This window comes from Nesoenas mayeri (assembly GCF_963082525.1).
Source record: "Nesoenas mayeri genome assembly, chromosome: 4".
NCBI classification, from domain to species: Eukaryota; Metazoa; Chordata; class Aves; order Columbiformes; family Columbidae; genus Nesoenas; species Nesoenas mayeri.
The window spans coordinates 36489458-36511089 of record NC_137540.1 but is presented as its reverse complement, the minus strand read 5'-3'; positions in this window follow the sequence as shown (position 1 = coordinate 36511089).

Sequence of the window (21632 nt, the reverse complement as noted above, 5' to 3'; positions counted from 1 at the left end):
ACTACTATATAGTATACAAGGAGAATTATCAGTAGAGCCAACTGGAGGAGTAAAAACAACACTGTTGTGTTTACTGAACATTTTTCTATTCTCAATTTGCCTATCCATTAACGTTTAAATGTTTTCCAGAGATGTTTCAATCTTAATGAAATTCTGCCAGATTAAAATGTTTTCAAATCCTGCTTTGTGATTCCCACCAGCTCACACACTTGCTCAATCCAGAAGGATGCTGTTGAGTCTAATCCACATTCCTCAGGCCAGCAGCCTACCTGACAAATAGAGATATCCTACAGAATCTGCTCCCAGCCTTGCCATTTCTCTGCTGGGTGCTCTGTCAAGTAAGACATAGAACAGCAATTTCACTCCGAAGAAATTCAGCCTGTTCTGAGAGCTCTATTTTAGCTATGTTAAGCTTCTAAATCTCTCATAAAGTGGACACTATTTCACCCTCCCCCGATCAAGGCTCTGGTACATGTACAATTTGTTTTGAAGCTGAATGCCTGAAGCACACAATGGTTGTTCATAATTCTTTGACTCTTCCCAAGCATTGGATCTTCTGCAAGTCCTGACAGCCATCCCACAACAAAAGAGATCATTTTGAAAAACATATCTTCCCTGAAATTCTAGACTCTGAAAGCATTTTGTTTTGAAGCTCCAGAGAAACAGATTTGGGACTGTCATACCTCATGTTTTCTACCTCAGCATGCCTGGGCTCTTATGTTTAATGCTCTCAGGGAGCAGCACATGCAGGGCTGCTGTGCAAGGGGGACCAACCCCAGAGCTCAGGACAACCTCAGCAAAGGCTATGCCCACACTAGCTAGAGTACGGAGTCCTGGAAACAGGGCCCACCCAAGCACTCCAGTAAAGAGCAGCTAAAAAAAAGTTTGGAAATAAAGCTAAACCATAAAGCAGAAGAGCCCACCCAAGAGACAGGACTAGGAATGAACTACCCACAATGTAAGTCCAGCAACAAATCACCATGCAGACAGACCAACCTAGCATAAGTCAAGAAGACACTGAAGGCCTGAGCTTAAATAGAGCTCCAGGATCTGTGGGCAGAGGGTGTGTGGGTGAGAGTCCCAGGTGAGGCTACTCAAGGCTGTTAATGCCTGTTAGTGCACTCAGTCTATCAGAAGTGTTACGGTTACTGTTGGAGTTACAGCTAATGAAAGCAGGGGCTGCAGAGTCTCAGTACATTCAGTAGTTTGCAACCTTCAGAGGAGGGTGTGAGCTTCTATGAATAATTCTCATTTGCTGTGTTGTGTGGTTTTTTTTAAAAAAAAATTGTTTTGTTTTTTCCCATATCCATTTGGGACTTTGTGGCTAATATTGCTTATTTAAAGGATTTACTCTTCCTCTCTTTCTTTAGCTGTATTTTGAGTTATACTGGCTTCATTTGTTTGAAGCCATATCCTTCCTTTCTCTGTTCTTTTTGTTTGTCTCCTTTGTTCATATTTTATGTTTGTTGAAATGTAAACTTCTGGGGACTGCAATATTGAACAAGTTCCTCAACTCTAGTTGAACTCATTAATGTTGGGAACAAGAGTCGACAGAACATAAAGGACGTAAAAACTTCTGTTCCTCACTCCTGGAGGTTTTTCCATCATACGTGCTTGGAACTCTGCTTTCAAGAACTATTTCCAAGTCACGTTCTTCTGTCATTTAAGAGCCTCTGAACTGAGAGGACCCAGGGAGAACTCAAGACCCCTCTTCTCCTTAGGCAGTGAGTTCTAGGTTGCAACTTACAGAGGTGTCACAGGTGTTCAGCAGTTGGTCCTAATTTAAATGTCTCTGAGGCTGTCAGTGTGAAGATCATACACAATTGTGGTGCTTTATTAAATTAAAAATAATGTCCAACAATACTGCGAATGATGCCTTTTTTAAATATCCACATATAAATGCAAGCAGCTGCTGTATCTTGAGGTGCTCACAACTGAAGATTTCAGTGAAGAAAGATATGTTACTGTTTTGAATCTCTAAAGGAACTTTTTGTATCCAGAGCCACAGAATACCTTGCAAAAAGTAGCTAGTTAAAGCTTATCACATTCTCGTGAAGCTATGTAGGAAAACTTTCATCAGCTTCTGCACAGTTATATCTAGGGTGAAGCACAGGTGACAACTAGGACAGGAACACAACAAAGCAATGTGGCACAGATGGTGAGTAATAGTGCCATTATCAGTTGAACTTTGGACCATACTAAGGTGCTGTTTCATTAATTTTGCCAGGACACCTTTTCTTACAAAGTGCCATACAAGCTTTCACATCAGAAAGTGTGATCATGTCTTGGATCACATCTGATACAAAAGGCAGCAGGTAATATTCTCAGTTGTGTTTTGGCTCTTTTTCCCTACTTAAGAACCAACAATGTCTGTAAAGCAATCAGAAAACTCTCATCATGAAAGTATATCATGGGGCTTATGGATGCCGTGAGACACTAGACCTCTGATGTGCTGAGCACTCAGAGCAGTACAGAGAATCAAATAAATATCGTTATGACAAAAATCTTCTGCGTTTTGCTGTTATAACAAGAAATTGCGTCCAGCAGCACAGTTGATACACATCGTCTTGGGGTAATGGTAGTACAGCATTGGGATGCTCTGCTGACTGCACCCCCAATATTACTTGCTGTACTCTCCTAGGTGTGAATACTCAGATGTGGACAGCCATGAACCACCTCCACTCACACTCTGACCTAGAATTACACAAGATTTTATTGTCCCAAAGTTGTTCAGAGATTCAGAACCTGATCCTCTGAACCTCTCCGTGAAGCACATCCAAGCAGGATTTACAAGCTTAGACACAGTCCCCTGCTTTTCAGACTGAAGAGCAAGTAAAGCGGTGTCATGACTTAAGTGACTGTACTTAGACAGCTATTCCAATATTAGAAAATCCAGTCTTAATTAAGTTGTTAAAACAAACTGTTAAAGATTCAAGATATGACTGCTTACATAAAATAAATTGTGCTGTTTGGATAAGTATGCTTCTCACAGCATTTTTACATCTCTCCATTACTCCAGTGGACTGTTTCCAAAATAGTAACATATATTTATATATTTTCACTAAAAAACAAGATATATAGCAAAGAACTATGGGCTCTCTAAGTGAGAAGATGACTAAAGTTCATAAACATGCATTTTGTGATTCATTCAGCCAGCGACAAATGGTACTCTTTATATGGACTTTTCAAATACATTCAGCATGTGGGGTTAGTTCATTAATGTGGTGTCGTAAATTGGGAACAATATCTCTTCTCATCCAAAGATTTGGCGTAGAGCAAAAAAATTATCAACTTCTTCACCCCTGGTTTCGCTAAAAGATTTTTCTGATATTACAAAACAGAGCTAAATTTTCTGAAGAATAGGTGTTTTCCTGGTCCTCTTCGTGATGCAGAAGCTGCTCTTGGGAGAATGTTAAGTAATTGAACTGTAATTCTGATTAGAAAGCACTCACACAAACTCAAATTAAATACAATACTGAAGCAGTTTAAAAAATTAGTTATGCATAAAACATGGAAGGTATTTTAATGATGAATAAATCAGAATGAAATGTGGGGGTTTGTCTGTTTGTTTGTTTGTTTGTTTTTAATAAAGTAGACTACTTATTAGTAGCAGATACAGAGGAGGGCCATGAAAATGCTCAGAGGGCTATAACACTTTGCCTGTGAAGAAAGGCTGAGAGATCCAGAGTTGTTTAGTCTGGAGAAAAGAAGTCTCTAGGAAGACCTTATGTGGTCTTTCAATATATGAAGGGGATTATAAGAAAAATGGAAAAAGACTTTTTACCAGGGCCTGTAGTGACCAGACGGGGGGGTGACAGTTTTAAACTGAAAGAGGGTAGGTTTAGCTTGGATATAAGGCAGACTTTTTGTACCATGAGGGTGGTGAGACACTGGAACAGCTTGCTCAGAGAAGTTACAAATGCCTCCTCACTGGAGATGTTCAAGGCTGGATGAGGCTTTGAGCAACCTGAACATGTGTAAGATGTCCCTGCTTGTGGCAAGGGGATTAGACTAGATGACTTTTAAATGTCTCTTCCAACCCAAATCATTCCTCGATATGATGATTTTATTCTCTTTATTATCTTGAAACACAACAGATTTTATACTAGAGACATGCTTGCTTATAAATATTTTTACAATTATAAAAGCATTTAATTAATCACTTCAACTCATCTTATGTATTTAAATTCCTGAAACAATTTTCTTTATAAATACGATTATTTTAGTATTATAAATATAAGTTAAAAGTGAATAAATCATAAGCTACTCCCTTTCCCTGAAGTAATTCAATGCTTAGAAAATGGTTGTATGGATTTTGAAATGAGTGTTTGGGATTCATACAGTGCAAATTTGACTTATAGAAGGTCCTAGAAAGTGCAAACAGAATAGATCTAATTATTTTTAATATATCAAAATGTACTCTGCCAAATATAAATAGCAACAAACAAGTGACTTTTAGCTAAAACATAGCCGTTGTTCTATGTTCAAGTACTGAGTTTGAGCTGCTCAGAGAGCTTCAGCAAGTCAAAAAAGTAGGCTTTAAAGAAATCTTCACCAGTTTTCATGACTGTGTTTTGATGCATGATAGAATAAAAAATAAACACTATTATATTCCATTTTCCTTAACAGAAGACTTGGAAAAAAAGAAGCGGTATCCTAGCAGCAAGATGTCTGAAGTTTTCAGTGCAAATACCTCGTCCTCTTCACTGTTTTAAGTAATAAAAAGAGAATAATAAAATTCCAAACTCACAACCAAATCCTAACATAAAACCTGAAAATACAACAGCTCAACCATACGTAGTAGATTTGAGCTCATTTTTTTCCTGGCAGAAGTGTATGTTCAGACAACATCCATAATACAGCTCTGTGACTCAAAGGACAAGACAGTGTGTTTCGTGCTCTTGTCCATTTAGGTCTCTACCTGTGAATATGTAAACCCTTACTGTATCAGATTTCTTCTGATGAAATTTATTTCATGTCCAACAAGTATCTTTTTTCTGGAGTCTTTCATTTTATGTAACACAGGCAGTCATGGGCTCTGGTTGTGGTCCTCATCTTGATTTTCTCCCCTGTAAAACACCACAAACTATCATTGATACGTGAGGATACTTGAGAACACCATGCCTTGCAACACCTAAAGAAAGTGCCAGAAAAGGGCCACATGGAGCAGTCCAATAAACTACAAAGTCATTTTTACAAAGCCAGCTGTTCAATAAAAATATATTACTTTAATGTCTCCTCTCTTCCATGTTAAATATTTCCACTTTCAAAGTACTTCCTGATTTCACCAAATGAAACACTATCTCTAGCTTTATCATACACTATCGATGCCTGTTTCTAGAAAACCATCAAAATAATTCTTAGTTCTGCATATGCAACCAAGAAGGTTTTTTTGGCGTAGTATGATATGCACTCATACCACTATTATTTTGGGTACTTCCTGCATTGTTTTTATTTTGTTGCCATAATCCAAAGAAAAAAAAACTGATTTGGATAAAGGTGCTGACACCAGGATGTATTTCATCTGCACAGTAATCGATAGTAGCCAGGGCTCACAAGGAAAGCGTGGATCACAGATTGTTTCCTCACTTTGGTTGGAGCATGGGTGAAGATCTAAATGTGCTGGCTGTCCTTTCCTGAAAATGACATGCTGAAACATGTGCACTATTTCCAGTAAATTCAAAACTCCTAATTGACCCATCGTATAAACCAGAATTGCATAGAGGAAATTAAATATAAATATATTTGTGCCATTACGTGAAAGAGCACAAGGATTCAGGGGGAGAACAGATGAGGGACAGAATTAGTAAAGGCAAAGGCCCAACTCTGCAACACAAAATAGGCAAATACTGGTGTCAGGCAATATCTTCCAAGTGACAGTCAGCAGGAAGGAAGGTTCAGCTTCTACATAAGTTTCCAGTCCAAATACCAAAGTGATTTGCCAGCCAAAACCCTTCTGTTTGCCCTTCTGCTCCACATGCTGGGACTTGCACAGAGGTTATTCAGGGAGAGGGATAATCAGTGCGTCCAGAAACTGCTGGGGCTGTGTCTGATGGCCAAAGGTTACTTGCAGCTCACGTGCTCGGTCAGTTTGATTTGGAAAAGAGCCTCCCTCTCCCAGAAGGATATTGCAACCATCAGGTTATCAGGCAGTTCCCATACCTCTGTGCAGAGCTGCTCTGCTGTGATTCTGAAAAGTGTTACTTTTACACAGGAGAAATATACAGAAGGTCTGTATAAATTAAAATTAATAACCTAGGCAAAATTTATAAAGCAAACTGAGAAGATCAAGAAAGTATGTGTATTTGGCAGTGACTAAAGCAAAAAGAAAATATTTAATAGTACAGATGGATGAAAAGGCTTATTCAGTGCACTGCTTTTTTATGTCTGGAAAGAAGGATAAGATACTCCATCTTAGAGGAAAATGAACTTCTTTAGAGTAGACTAGTAACTACAGGGTACATCAAAAAAACATATGTTAACTAAAGTTTAATATTTTTAAATTTCACACAGGACTCCCAGAAGAGTTTCCAAGAAGACTGTGACTGATTGTTTTTATTTTCTGACTGAGACTTTTTAATAACTTGAGTCAACATCAGAAAACTGGAGCAATACCAATATTCTTTTGCCATTATTCAAAAGGTCATACAAGATGAGTTGGGGATCAGAAGGACAAATGGTCTGACGTCAGTCCAGAGACACAGAACTGAAACAGATATGATGTTTCATGTTTGTAAGGTATTATTTGAACTGTAACACAGCTATAGAATCATTACTTCCCTTGGCCTGATGAGCCTCTTCCCAGGAGATCTCTGTTTCAAAATGCCTGATAGCCCCAGGCTTAAAGCACTTGCCTGAAAGATGGAAAAACTTTCTTCTTACCAGGCCAAGCTGACAATGGCTCTGACAATGGCTATTTCAGAAAATCCACTCCCAAAATGGATCACCAAAGATTCTTACCATCAGTACCTGATTTCTTGTTTAAAATCATTTATAAGAAAATTTTAATATGAAAATTTTCAAGTCCTTCCACATCCAAACTGTGCAGTCAATCTGCCCATGTCATCTTCAGGCAGCTGTAGTATTACTTAGTTACAGTATGTCCTGCTTTCACACTCATCAGCTGTGAAAGAAAGTATAAATAAATTCACCTATGAGTGTAGCTGCAAACATGTTGTACACAGAGGTCACGGGTACACTACCCACACCACCAGAGCTTTCCTTTGCTACCTTATCCTTTGCCTTCCTTAACTTCACAAATTAAACCAGCATAAGTAAAGGTGCTTGACAATCTAATTTAAGCCACTGGGGTTTTTTCTTGAGTTATGCAAATTACATCACAGCTTTTCAATCTCATGTTACAGTAATACTATACTGAAAAATATCACAAATGAAATTATTAATATTTATTTAATTCATAAAATTCCATACTGGCCGAGCACTTAATAAAAAAAAGGATACAGGCAGAAAACCTATTTTTTAAAAATTAATATTTAAGTAATTGTGTCATGTAATTTATCCTGCTAACTTTAACAAATAAAGTTGTTATCCTGAAATAAAGTGAAAGCCTTGTTTTTAGAAGAAAAGAAGTCCCTGTAGCATTAATGTGTGTCATCTCAAAATAAACTATTTCAGCATTGACAAGTAGTTAATGTTACAGAAGCAAAACTATTCAAAGGTCCAGCTCCATAACGTTTGCATTAATCCTTTATGTACAACTCTGTCACAAGTTTCAAACTTGGGCTTCAGCTTTTGGGCTGAACAAGATGTTTAAATGAATTTTCAAAAGCCCCTAGTCCTCAATTTTTCTTGAAACCAAAGAGACTCAGGGACACATCTAAACTTTGAGCGTATTTGGCCCTTGATCACATTTTTTAATACACAAGGGCCAATTTTTTGTAAGCACTTAAATAAGTTAGAATCATAAATGCCATTACTTTAAACCCAGATGGGAATCAAAACATGTTTTCTTGGCTTCTGGAAGCTCTTTCTATCCAAAGGCACTCCTGATTATAAGAACAGATCTCAGTGTTGGACTACAAGGTCATTGGTCCTTTTCAATTTATGCCTTTTAACAGTAAGGTTCTGGACTTTTTAAAAATGTAAATAAAAACATTACATACATTTGTAAACCTGAATCCTATTACAGTCATTAAAGTATTATTATTTATTTAAGATCAAAACCAACAGAAATAATATTAAAAAGTGATTTAATTGAAAATATACCTTAAAAAGTCATTCCAAGAGTTTTTTAATATCTTGTTCAAGTAATGAACTTTCAGTCACTCTGCACACGTGAACCATAGAAAATAGACATTTTTAGTATAGGGAAACCAGTTTAGTATGAGGAAACCAGATTAATAGCTATGTATATACCTGAGATTTTAGATCTCTCATTATAAGTCTTCTTTTCTTCTGGGATGTTTTCTCACTGTCTCCTGAAAGAAAAGCTTTATAGTGCCTCATGGAAGTCAAGCCAAATAACTTCACTTTCCCTACAACCACCTCATACCTGGAGCCGTCAGTTCTCTTGGGGTGCAATTGCACAGTCGAACCCTGTGAAAGTGACGCTATAGCAGTGGTCACTGGTACCAGTGACAACTATCCCAGCTCCCTGTAGGAGCTATGCCGCTGGCACCTGGCAGCCTCCTTGTATCAAAGCATTACCCAATTAGCAGTATCTATAAGAAGATAGAACTTAAAACCAGTTGTATGGGAATGTAGCAGAAGATTTGGTGAGGAGGTTAGTTAAATGTAAATACACTCAAGTGACTTGCACCTGTCTGTAGAAAAAGCACATACATCATACTAGCTTTACTAACCTTGTGTGCTTGATGAGTAGAACCTCTGTGTTAGATAACACAGGCCCGTGAGAAGCTCTAGGCACCTTATCACTGTGTCTGAGATTCCTGCTTTGTTGTGACAAAGAGCGGGAGGCTGCACCTGCCTGAAACCTCGAAATACAGGCGAGATCAGCAGGCCCAGTGATCTTCCAGCAGGACTGAACTGGCCAGCGCCTGCGTCCCTGCCTGTGTCACCTCTGCCTGGGAGCTTAGGTATGGCTTCGGAGATCCCCCAGTAGAGAGGTAACTAAAATAAAACTTGCTCTTTGCAAATGCGTTCGTGGCCTCTGTCTCTTCTTGCGATGTTCCTGTATATGTGTACACACCAGTCCAGCGCTTATTTACTGTCTATCATTCCCTGTGGTTTACTGTTCCCCAGAATCTGGGGAAACACTCTGATTGCTTTGTATTGCACTCCCTGGGATCTATGTCCATGTCTCACATCTGACCCTGTCAGCAAGAACAGCAGACTCATAATTCCTGCTTGCATCCCTCTACCCTCACAGTCTCCTTCCTTCTCCCCAGAGAGCCCATTTAAGAGTACAGAGCTCCTTTGATCTCTGTATTCCCAGCTGGAATGGAACAGCTGTATAACTCTAGACTTGGAGGACTTTGCAACTGTATTTCTCATTCCTCCTTGAGCTCATCTGTGTTGCTTTCCTGCCTCTCTTGTGAAGGTGTCTTATCAGAGAAGATCAATACGCACAAGATAGAATCACTCTCCATCTTGTATATCATTATCACTCCCCCTCCATAATCAATCCTATAGGCAAAAGTCATGAAACTCTGAGCCTGGAGAGTAGGCAGACCATTTTTTTACAAATTCAGCTTAACTTTATATTAATGAGTCTTTCTGGCTATGTTAACCTTGGCTGAAAAAGAAGAATGTTGTTATAAAAAAAGCCTCTAAAATAGCCAGCCAGTGCCAAGTCTTTGCACCTGTGTGCAAAATCTTTATCACATACATGTATTTCATAAAGACATGTCTGTGTACACAATTAAAAAGGTAGAAATACAATGAGAAAACAGCGTCTTTAGCATAGCTTTAACTGAACCTTCACTTGACCCTCTTGAAGAACTCAGCAGGTGGTAGCCCTAAATGACTGACATCTATGATCATCTGTTTAAAATGCCTTTGGTAGGGAAAGATAAGAAAGAAAAGACTTGATGAGTATAGTGTCCTATATTTGTTCATTGTTTGGAAGAAAAGTACTAGGAGTAAAGATCTCTTCTTCTGACGAACAGGTTGAAATATTTTTGCTACTTGGAGAAAAAGTAAAACAAAGAAACTAACAAACAACATTTTGAAGAATATCCCAGTTGCCGTATATCACCAATTTGCTCTTTCCCTTTCAGACATTAGAATTTTTTTTTATTATTATTTTTTTTTTTATTCTGAATGGAGCTTAATCATCAAGACATCATTAAGTTCTAGAAAGCAGCACATATGTAAAATTTGTGGTCATTAATATAAACAACACATTTATACATTGCTTTTAAGCCCAAATAAAATAAAAATGCACTTTCAATAACTATCATTGCCTCCTAGAGTAGTTTACTTCTTACAGGAATTATTAGTTTACTGGGAAACCGCAGGAAAGCAGAGAAATCAGTTGAAATCTCTTCTGATTAAAATAATATTATGTAAAAAGTGTTTTTCTCCAAAGGGAAGATAAACAATTTCCAAAACGAATTCCTTCCCTTCTACCAGCACCATGTACTAACTCCCATGGAGAATTAAACTGAGGACCTTCAGAACAGATGGGAAAGACCTTATCTGCTTTCCCGTCACAGCATGGGGTAATATAGGATTGTCTGATAATATACTCACATTGAGAAAAAGGTTTCTCGACCCCTCTCAGTACATCTAGATCCATCAAACAAATGCTTTTTAAACTTAATCTACAAGTTTAACTTTGACTTTTACAAACTAATTTACAGAATAACCTGTGCCATATATTAAACCTCAGATGCTGAATAAACTGTTTTAATTTTAGCGCTCTTCCAGCTCTACATTTTGTCAAATCTCAGGCACATTTAATTCTACTTTAAATTAAAAGAGTTTATTTTCAGGATTGATTTTATATTATTTCAGTGTTCTTTTTCAATCTGGTTGTTTTTTTGTCTTCTTTCCACATTTGTTCTTAAGTTACACCATAGCTTTGGTGTTGCTTTGGCTCTTGCTCTAAAATGACCTCATTGTGGATTAGCAGACAAGTACAGGTCAGTTCTGACACTGCACCAGTCCAACAGCTCCTTTTGCTCTATTAAATTGTCGACTGCCTACCTGCAAAATTCTTACAGCAAAAAGCAATAAAATCTTTTCCCCAAACTATGAAAAATATGTAGAGATCAGGGCAAAAGCAGCTGTTACTCTGGAGTCCTTTTCTTTTTCAACTAAGTGTTCTTAACAGGATAATACTTCAGCTCCTGAATATTTCAGCTTTTCTTTGAATGCAACAGTCTTCAAAATTAATGCTAATTTGGATATTATTTTGTATTTCAAGGTCCTATTAAAATTGCTTTTTACTTTTCAGAGGTTTTTGAAGGCAACAAAATTAAGTTCAGGGTGGTTTTTAATATTAAACAAAAGGGAAAAAAATGATGAAAATATTTTGAGGTATAAGGGAGTGAGAATCACTAACTTGATGCTAGTAGTGATCTAATGGCCATTGGGGTGCTAGATCATATGTGCTGCTGGGCTGCCTATGGTTTCTTCTAAATGAGTATTTATTAAACACAGTCTTAGTTTTTCCAAGGATCTTTGTTAGAACTCACAGGAAACCACAGAGACATTCATTTTCTTTACAGGAAAAAGAAAGAGAAAGACAAAATAAGTTCTATACATATTAAAAAGAAAAATCTCATTAAATTAACTTGAAATATTGTCTCACTGATACTTCCTAAACCAGTATTTTTGCTGTTTGGATCACAGCAGCAACAGCAATAGGAACTGAGGCTTACAAAGCTTGTTCTAATTAACTCACATGTCCTTTCTCATAGTGACAACTACAATGGGACCATTCACCTTTTTACAAACAAATGAACAGAACTTGTAGGAAAGTACATTAATAGGTAAGAAAGACTTTTATGTATAATTTCCCCATATAAGCATTGCCTGTGCATGAAAGTAACTCTGTCGTTAGCTGGGAAGTGAAGTTCAAGGCCCTGTTTACCCACAGCAGAATTCTTGTTTTTCTCATGACCTAAATATCATCAGAGTCCCCTGCAGCTACCCTGACTCTGTACCAAATCACATCTGCGTTTTCTTCCTGTACTGCTATTGTACTGGCATATTGCTGCAGCCAGGAACCCTGTCTTTATTAAATATGATGGATTCCTCATGACTTTCTTACACAGTCAGTGAAATTTCACACTTCATCAGAGGCTAACACACACACACTTACCTAAGGAAAACATGTTCGAGCAAGTAATCTCAGTACCGAAATGCAAAGCTTGTCTCAGAAGTGGTTTGTGGAAGATCCCTTTATCAAAGTGTTTAATGCTCATGTATGCCTCAGAAATAGCAAAATAATTCTAGACTTGTTTAATATGTTTTTGTCCCGGGTGTTTTCTGCAGTGCAGCACTGACGTGCCCCAAATAATTTAAAATTTAATACCTTGAAAATAGTGAGTAGTTTAGCAAAATATCTTAGCCAGCTGTTGCAGTCATCTGCCTCTGGAAAACTGCATTGTTTCAACATAACCTAAACACCTTGGTCAGATTGAGCAAAGGCATTTGAAAAATAGTTAGCAAAGCTGCTTAGGAAATGAGGCTTTCAAGCCCACATCTTCCATTGTTACTTCTGGGTGAATGTTTTCCACTCTTTAGTGCCTGGGTGCAACCTGTGATTACAGTAAGAAAAAGGGAGAGAAAGGTAGAAGATGAGATGGTATCATAAACAACATCCTCCAACATTGTTACTTTTTCAAATATTTCCTTAAATATCTGTGGTCATTTATAGCGAATAATTAAACTTGGGAAAAAGAATTAGCCTAGGCTTTTGCTACATGGCACATCTAGGGCAAGCAAAGATATTTTTAGGTAAGAGCATGATTTTTATATCTTGCTATTTGTATGAATGTCATCTCTGGTCTTGAATTAGTGTTTGGTCCACCCCAAATACAAGTATTTTCCTTTTTATGAAGCTTCTATTGTGTTCTTCCACAATAAAAAGGAAATGGAGGAAGAAAGAGAAAAAAGGCTGGCCACAAAGCTGATCGCAATGAGACTGGCCGTGATTTCAGTTGGGTTGCTAATGCTTAGGGGTGGAAAACATATTGCCAAGAGTATTTCACCTTGTGTAATTTCAAAATAGCAGTGCATGGAAGTATATCTTGTAGACCTATTAGGCAGAGTGATATTGAGTAAAAAAGAAAATATTTCACAAGTAGCAAATCCATACCTTTTAAGCATGCATGCATGTTCAGTCTGAGAGCAGACAGGCAGCTCTTTAAAATCCTGAACCAATATTTTATAATACTTATTCATTTTTAGCCCTGTATACACAGATCTTGTTTGACATTTCCAAATCCCCATTCTGTCTTTTCCCACTTCCAGCAGAGAAGAGCCTTAAGACATACTTGCTTCTTCCTCTGAATATTATTTTCCCATTTGTCTTAAACACCAAGAAATTGACCCTAGTTATAAAGATTCTGTAAAACAGAGGAAAAGGTCACATTAGGAAGTGGTGCAGAATTGAAGGCAGGAATGACTCTTTAGCTCTCTCACAACTACATCCTCATTGATCTTCATTGCCTTTCTCTTTATGATAGAAATGTACCCAGCACAGGAAACCATCCGCACATGATATGTAGTCATTGCAGATAAATGAAAGTTGCCTACCCTTCTCTTCTTTCCTAAAAGCAGAAACGATTTTACCAGAAAACCTGTTCAGTAAATACAATTACAAATGTTCTTAGAGCTCTGCAGCAGAAAGATCTCCACTGCCTTGCCTAGGGAGGGGTCGCGCTAAGGCCTGACGTTAGAGACCAGAGTCAGTTAGCACCATGGCAGGAAATTGGCTTTTTACAACCCATTGTTATCCCCACCGGCTTCTTAACGGCAGAATAAGCAAATGAACTACTTCAGGATTAGATCTGGTAGCACTGAGTAAGTAAAATTAATTCTCTGGTAACTGAAAAGTTTTTCTCCCAGAAACACGTTCAAGAATTACAAGGAAGAAAAAGGAAGTGCACTCGGCTCAAGCAACTGGTGTTAAACAGTTGGACATCTGATGCCACATTATGCCCAAAGGAAAAATGGATTAGACAAAGGTTCTACAGCACCCAGGGACTGTCTGACTCGGTCTGCAATAGAGACTTTGAAGCATCAACATGGCTGTAAAAAATGAAAGCTATTAGAACAAGAAATAGATTTTCTCTTTTACTTATTGGTATAGCAAAGAATAGCAACAAATGAAAATAAAGCTTATTTTTATGTTGTAGTTTTAAAAAAGTCATTATAAAAGTCCACAGAACTGGAGGGTACTAGTACCCTGTGTGCAAAAGCATTTAGAATATAACTAAAATTAGTGTTAAATTGCTGTACAAATTGTGAACCTATCCTTATGACTGTACGAGTAAGAGGCTTATAGTAATATTAAAAGGCACCCTGAATCAGAAACACTTCTCTTTCTTATCCACAGATTTTACAGGTATATTACCACTTGCATATTCATTTTGAGAGCCTGGAAGTAAGAGAAAACTGCATTAAATCAGTAACAAATATCCCTACATCATTTTGATTATTTCAAGTTCAATAACTACGATATTTCCAGACTTTACAGTGTTTATTAAAAGTACTTTTCATTCAAATGGGATTCTATTCCTTTTATCAACTTACACTATCAAAGTGCCATGAACTGAATAAAATCAGCCTTTTTTAGATACATATCTAAAAGAGATACATAGATACATAAACTGAGAACTTCAGAATCTGCTCATCTGTGAGGTATTTTTGGAAAATAAGAAGCATCATCAGAGCCCGGGATAACTGTCACCCAGGAAGCTACTCCTTTTGAATGTCTGCTTCTGTTCAATTCATCTAATAGTGAATAAATAAAATGTATCAGGCTAGCAGTGGCTGAATGGAACAAATGCAACCACTAACTCAGTGATCAAATTCTATTTTTAGAAATTGTGACTTCAGCATTGTCTTATGTAACTGTAACAGACATAGCTGAAAAAGGGAGAAGGATATAAGTTGATCACCTGTAGGTACCACCAGTAGATAGTCTAGCCAACAAACTATGTGGGGCCCTGGCTATAGTTTCTAATTAGAAGTATATCAGTAAGCATCTGACATGGTTACTACATTTTGTCCTCCTCCCCTTCTAAGTATGGCAGTGAGGAAGCTTATTTAAAAGAGTCAGTTCCACAGAAATCAAAGACGAAGCAAATACTTGATTTCCTTATTTTGCTTCCAAACACAGGTTTATTCCCTGAGTATCCTAGAATGCCTGGGTGTGTTAAGATACATTTTTTCTCATCCTGGTATCTTTTTCTGTCAAGTGAGGGTGAAATCTCAGTTCCATTCAAGTTTTAAAAGAGAACAGAATATCACACGTCTGTAACAGAGATCATATTTTGTCCAGTTATGCTCATGAATAGCCTCTGCTCCAGGTATTAGAGAACTCCTATTAGATCAACACCCCTAACCAAGTGCATCCCTCTGTCAATTTTTCTCACTGTCAATTTTTCACACTGTCAGTTTTTAATCACTGTTTATATTTCTTCCCAGAAGTGAGTAAGATTTTATTATTTTTATTTAAGAGGATTACTCTTCCACAGATGCGGCCATCTCAAAGCTTATGCAGCTTGTGGGCTGCGTTACCACTTAGGAAAACATGATGAGTATCTGATCACCTGTCTGCATTATCTGTAATGAAAAATGTATCGACACATTCAGTTCTTAGGCCAGCCCTAAGAGTTTATAAAAAATGTAAATGAATTTTACTTGTGTTTTCGTGATTGTTTATGGTGTAACCTTTAGCTTTTACTAGCCAAGAGCAATTTACTTAAAATTTTCTCCCCAGATCTGAACTATGCTATATTTCTCTTCATAAAGACTCCATGCTATAGTTGGTCACTCATAGCAAGTTTTTCCTCTTCACTTGAAGACCAACAGTTTAATAGCCCTAAAGCAATATCTTCATTTCCAGGATCAGATTAAGAAGCAGTAGCCTACGAGAGGGATATTTTCTGCCTCTATTACTGGTAACTCAGGATGTTGTACAGAAGTTGTATACAGGTGAGTGTGCTTCTTTGCAGTTTACAATAAGTTTACAAGGGTTAAAAAGAAAAAATAAATTAAAACTGAGAGATATGTTAATAGTCATTGGTTTAGTAGGCTGTCTTTTCAGAGGATACACTGAACAGACAGAATCTCTTCAAAACGTATTATTCCCTTAAAGCATTGTTTTCTGTGTATGTAGCATATTGTAATCAAATCAAGCCACTTCAGTGTTTATTGGATTAGCTATAATAATATGACTAGCAAAACACAACTCGTCATTATATATTAGCAGTTCACACCCAGTATCAGTTATCTCAAAAAGAGAAAGATGTGTCTGGAAAGTCTGCATGAAGGAAAACAAATATCTCTAATACAAGTTTTGGCAACAAATTTAATATGAAAATACATTTTAAATTGCTTTTAAAATGATGGAAATTCCTGCTGACAAAGACATATATTGTGCAGAGAAGCATATATTCCATCTGCCTGGGCAACGTGGGGACCCTTTATGCTGAGTAAAGTGGAATGTCTGGTTCCAGCTACTTTCTGTGGTCAGGCTGTGCACCAACTTCAATGAAAAGAAAAAAAAAAAGTACAGAGCAATTTTGTTTTTCTGTTTTATTTAAGAAAAATAAATGCAAAGTTGTTCTGTGTGGCTCCCATCATGCATTAATTTCCTGTATAAAAGCTTCTTCTGTTGTGAGAGTGAGACACTGAGGGGTGAGCTCAAGGCTGGTTTTGGCATTTGCTGAAAGGACAGAGCTTTTTACCATCACATATAGGCGGGTAGATCTGGCATTGACTGGTTTCCAGGTAACTAAGGAGTTAGGTACTGTATTCACAGAAAACTAAGGTGAAAACTGGAGTGAGAAGGCAAAATAAGGATGCTGTCTGAGATTAAGGGAGGAAGTCCATGTGCCCCAGGAAAGCAAGTCAACAGCACAACCCCAAGGCAGGCAAGGGGGAAAATAGGCACAGCACTGGGCGTCACTGAGAAAGCATGAGCCTGAGGCAAAGACAGCCTAGGTGGTCCACAGCAGGAGCTGGATAGAAATAATACACCCTAAGAGTGGGACTGTGGTTGAAGGATCAGGAGCTAGAGCAAGAAGCTGAGCCCACAGCATTTTCAAGACAAGCACTGGTGCCTGCTTGTTGATAGGCCTTTGACAGTTGGTTTGTTGTAACTATTAGATTTTGCCCATTTTATTTCTTACTCACCTGCATATAGACTTGTCATGAAGTGGCAGGGTTACAACAGTGTTGCAAAAATAATTCAGAAGTAGGAGCTTGTTCCCTGAAATTTTATATGCCATAATATATAATGGTCATGTCAATGACCACCAGGCCTCCTACTTAGGGGCTGATAATATCTCCTGGAATTATCATTATAACCAAAAAAAGAGTCTCCTACAAGTAAAACTGGAATCATATAACATTACCTTTGGAATGACATACACACATGATATATAAATTCAGCTATTATAGGCATATTTTCCTATTTTCATATATTACAACTATTCATATTATGCTTCTATTAATAAAATTTATTTTACAACAATGTTTTTTCCAGCTATCTTGCTATCTACTAGTCTAAAAGAACTGCTATTTTAAAGTTAATTTTCAGTAAACTTTCCAAAGGTTAGAACTTGAATATTTTATAACTGTTTCACAATAGTGTCATACACAGCTTACTGAAGAGAATTCATAGACATCACAGCTATAAGATTCATACCACTCACTTATTAATGGGTCAACATATTATTTGACAGCCTGCTGAGCTTGTCAGGCTACATGTTTATTTATAGGTCTTCCTTGTGTATCCAACTTATTCTTCTGTAAAGTTACAAAGCATACAGAAAAAGCTGGCATATCTTGCAGGATAACAATAAATGGTTTATGTGTTCATCCAGGAAAACTCGAATAAAAATATTCCATTTTTATTAATTCCATTGGATTCCCACCCAGTCTACGCAGCTGCATAAAATCTATGTGATTTGCCTAAAACAGCAGAAGCCATTCAACCTCCATTTCTAATTTTTAGTCTTCTAACCCTGAATTTCTGAACTGTAGCACCATCTATATTTCAACAAGTCTCATACCTTAGCCAGTCCCAAGTTGTACAGCCTGTAACAACAGAGTTTCATTTCCAGATTAATTAAAAAAAAAAAAAAAAAAAAAAAAAAAAAAAATTACCAGGTCATAATAGAATTCTTCTCAAGATTTGTGGAAAAGGGTTGCAAACCTTTATCACAATCAGCTTCCATTAGCTAAGCTCTTCCCTGAAATCCTTTCGTATCAGTGCAGTTGCATGAGCAGAACAAATGAATTGACTGGAAAGCCATACCCTGTTCAGAATTCACAGTACCCTCAGGACCGAACAGAATATTTAGACACATTTTTCTGAGGGGAAGAGAAGGAATCCTTGATGGAGGGGCAGAATATTACTGTGCTTGTCATTGTCACAGCAAATGTAACCATTAACCATGCAAACATTTTTGTCTGAATGTATGTGTAAAGACAGACATGTCGTGTAACTACAGGCTTTCCCCCAGTAAAAGGGAGCCTTGTCTTCCACTGAGGAAAGCTTTTCCACGCACACATTTTTTTCTAGTTTTATTAGCAGGGCAGTATTTCAAAATTAATTAATTATTCATTCCTACAATGAAGTTAAGGAAAATGCAATGGTGATATCAGACTTTGAAACTAGTATAACTTTCTGGAGTCATCTTTCAGTTAAACATGCTGCAAACTGAAAAGCGTAGTTGGCTTAATTTTGAGATCTGAATTTTAAAATATAGGAAAAAATGTTGCTTTTATCTTTGAAATATACTTGTAATTTCTGCTGAAGCATGCAGTATATGATCGCTGTATTAGAGAGCAACACTGCAAGGGCAACTGTAGATATGCAAAGGCACTTTTTTTTCTTTCTGTGAAGATGGGAAGGGGAATCCAAAATACAAAGGAGAAAAGAGGAAAAGTCTGACTCTAAAGGAGAAAAGAGGAAAAGTCTGACTCTAAAGAAGAAAAACTTCTGTTTTTCAAAGGATATCCCTTATGCTGACAGTCTGCTGTAGTTTGATCTTGCTAGTGTCAAGTCAAGTGAACCAAGCTGTCCAAAGAAAACTCAGCTGATACTGTACTTCAGCAGGTCATTGAGCTTTTTGGGGGTGAAAAGCAGAGAGGCTGTGAAGCTAATCCAGATGAGATACCTAATCTCTTGTTTATGTTCCACTATGATAAAGTCATTTCAGAGAAACAGTAGTAATGAAAAGCACGGAAGTTGAAAAAAAGTAGAAGGACAGAAAAAAAAGGGGGTGAGAATTATTTGATTGTCATTTTGTTTTGGCAGATAACAATACAAAGTTCAAAGGCTATGAATCTTAATAAAATATTTCTAAAACAATGAACTTTTGGTAGCAATAGTGCATGTGTTGAAGGACATACTGAGTAGTGTTAAAAGGGTGTTCAAATAAGAATGCCCCAGGCCATAAGAAGATTAACAAAAAATTGTAAGAATGTCAAAGAGAAACAGTTATTTTGCTCTTATCTGAATACAAGGAGTAAATCATTTTCTCCGTATCACCCTGATGCTTTTAATTTTCACTTTTTCTAACTCAGTGTAAATTTTAAGGAGAGATTCAGAAGATTCATCCATGGCCAGCGTATGACTGCAGATGAAAGAATGCCATATTATGTCGGCTTTTGAAAAATTCAAAACCTTTTTCTAAGAATAATAATTTTGATGCATAACATCCTTAGCCTCCCATAATGCTATGAAATTCCCAATTTTGTATATCACATCAAATATTTTCTGCAAATTTTTACTTGCTCTGCTCTCATAAAAAGGGTTTATAAAGCATCTTATGAACTTTTCATTTATTAAGAATACAACAGCTGTGGACATTCTGCACCTCTGTAAACCAAGTCCATTCTTTTAAATAATTGCTACATTTTCATTTCTTTTTGAAAAAGAGAAAAAAAGACTCATTTATAGATGGAAGTGTGTAAATGATAATACATGAATGTATTAACAGCCTCTTATGAAATGCAGGTTTATTATGAAAACCGAAGGGTTTTTTAAAAAAATCCCATTTAATTTAATTTCTAGAGGCAGCTCAGCAGTCTGTACAAAGCATCTGGCAGACTGAAGAAAAACTGGGTGTTCAGTGTTCAGTCAATGAGGTCCAGTAAGTCCCCTGAGCTCCTATTTGCCTTCTCTGCTTGCAGCACTGTGATGAATCACTTAAAATACATGTAGGAACTTTTTAACAGCAACTTTTCTATTAAAATGAACATTTCTGAAGACAGTTTTCTGAGAGAGCATACATCAGCAACTTTAGGTGAAGAATCCCTAATGTTTTCTCTTATATGGTTGAGAATTCTACCTTATACAAATGATAGCTGTACCATATCATACTTTCTAAAGATTAGTTATATTTTAAATTTTTTGTATATTTGTCCCTAGAAGAACATTTGCACACCCTAACATCACAAATCAACAGCTGCAGCTGTAACACATCCAGTCCCTCAGTAGCATTTAGCAGTTTATACAGTGTTTTTTGCACAGTTTAAAAGTGATTTACTTTTAATGTTGTTTTACTTCAGCCTTTCCCAGGCACAGTGAAATTTTACTTCAACATTTTTTCTGTTTTCTGTCTTTTCACATACATAGCAAATTCAGATCTAGAGGTATGAACCCTTCTACAACAGATGCATTTTCTTGCTAGTTTTCCTGCTGGTAAAGAGCATTTGCATTCCAAGAGATCCCTTGTTACTCTTCAGACGTGGGTGAATACAGCGAAGTAAGTACTAAGAGATATGTATTACACTAAAACCCATGAATTCACCTCAGTGGTATTTATGACCTTTTGTATTTATTTTCAGAAAATATGTGAATATTTTTTTAGCCAAAATGCTTGCGGAAAACAAGAAGTCTCATGAGTACTCGTGCAAAGGCTCACGCCTAGGAATGTTCATCAGGGCTTTCTCAAACCTCTGATTTCCCTTCTTCAGTCATCTGGTCACTGACCACAAATATTAGGCAGCAAACAGTGAGCTGAAACAGTTTGATAGAAATCTTCAATTTTAGCTGAAATGAACAGATCCTTTGTTCAGTGGCTCATGGCCTATAATCCATAACTGGTCCAGAGATTACTTTTTGTCTCCACAGAGAGTCAGCTGGTCGCCCCGTACACTCTTATTTCATCTGCTACATCGCACTCAGACAAAGTAGGAATACAGAAGTCCCTGTCCTATTATTTTGCATTTAAACAATTGTTGTGCAAATGTGTTTCTGCGAGGGAACACAATGACCCTTAAGTGGTGCTACACTGTGAAATGGAAAACTTGCCACTATAGCAAGTAATATGTTTTCTCTTCTGTTGAAAGCTCCCAAATACGTCTTACTTTACAGATAATTCATAAAGGAAAAGCAGCTGCTATTATTGACAGTTTGAGCAAAAGTTGCCCAGTGCTTTCCTAAATGAAATCCTTTTAATCTTAGTAAAGATTTTTAAAAATGACAAGATGACTGGAACTGGTTCAAGGAACTC